This window comes from Desmodus rotundus, chromosome 8 (genome assembly GCF_022682495.2).
Source record: "Desmodus rotundus isolate HL8 chromosome 8, HLdesRot8A.1, whole genome shotgun sequence".
In the NCBI taxonomy this organism is placed as follows: domain Eukaryota; kingdom Metazoa; phylum Chordata; class Mammalia; order Chiroptera; family Phyllostomidae; genus Desmodus; species Desmodus rotundus.
Window position 1 is genome coordinate 44,190,195 of NC_071394.1, and position 1,301 is coordinate 44,191,495.

A 1,301-nucleotide genomic window follows, 5' to 3' on the forward strand; every position below is an offset into this window, starting at 1 on the left:
GAGGTTATATGAAACATTTTATAAAAATTGACAACAGTAAAAATCTGGAAGAAACAGGAAGCATGTACACAAAGCAATTTTTTTAAGATAGTAATTATGGGAAGAAGGCCCAGGCAGAAGGTGCGGCTGAGGGCGGTGGAGGTAGGGGGAGGAGCAGGCTGTGAGCGACAGCGAGGCACCGTGACACATTGGGCGGGTACTGTCCCTCATAAAACTCTCTGTGGTGAGTGACAGTGGGGTGGTGGTGCACAAGGGGCAGGAGTTGGGGGTAGGGGGCGGTAGAGATCCTGGGTCAGATCCTCAGCCTGAAGCTCAAGCCACCAAGTGGGCAATGGAACCCTGTGACCTATTCCACTTCTCTCTGCTCCTCCCCAGAGATGTGGTACGGTGTGTTCCTGTGGGTAGTGGTGTCCTCTCCCCTTGTTCATGTGCGCGCCGAATTACTGAGCTCTTCACCCTCAGACATCCCAAATATGGTGCAGCGGTTGCTGGAGTGCGGCAAGCAGCAGGAAAAGAAATGACACCGTTTGAAGCCCTAGCCTTGGGCCTTGGACAGATGTTTTGTGTAGTGGAGGTCTCCTTTTTACAGGTTTTATTTACTCTATAGGTACACCCTTATGCTACGACATGGAACCTAAGGTTTATAGAATCATCAAAAAGAATACAGTATGAGATGCAGTGTTTTCTTAGTTCTTCAAATGGAAGCAACTTGGGTGGAAAAGTACGTGAAGAAAGCATCTCAGCCTTCTTGAAGCTCCAGGAATTGAAAATCTTCTTTTGGACTCCTATTGTTCTCAACCAAAACATATGAGGTTTTGTTCTGCTCTGTTTTGGTGTTTAATTTAAGCAGTTTTACAGGCGCGCATTTACCCCAAGCCAGGTCGCCAGTGCTTCTGGGTTAGAGTCTCCGCCCTGACATTTGCAGACTTCTGTGAGAAAGTGCAGTGTTGCGCATTTCCGAAAAACTGTGGAAAATATTGGTTTATTTGAAGGTACTGGTTTATTTCTGAGGAGAGTATATGGAATGAGAAATCTTATTTAATCTAATCTTCTTTGGCTACATCTTCATGATAGTAAGTGGTGACTAGGTCTTGCTTGAGCATAGATTTGTGAACCAATTTGGTGGAATAAAACAGGAAAATAATCTACAAAAAAGATAATGATAATTAGCTTACTCTATAAAATTCCCAAATGCTTTACAAAACTTTTGTTAAAATGAAATGATAACTGGAGAACAATGTTCAGGTAATCATGAAAATAGAAAAAAATTTTAGAATGATTATTATGATAAATATGTTTCA

The 1,301-nt window shown here is 42.7% G+C and overlaps 1 pseudogene; it reads left to right on the top strand.

The window, feature by feature from the left end:
* Nucleotides 1-377: 377 nt before the first annotated feature.
* Nucleotides 378-661, top strand: LOC112315354 (transmembrane protein 170A-like; annotated as a pseudogene).
* Nucleotides 662-1,301: the final 640 nt, after the last annotated feature.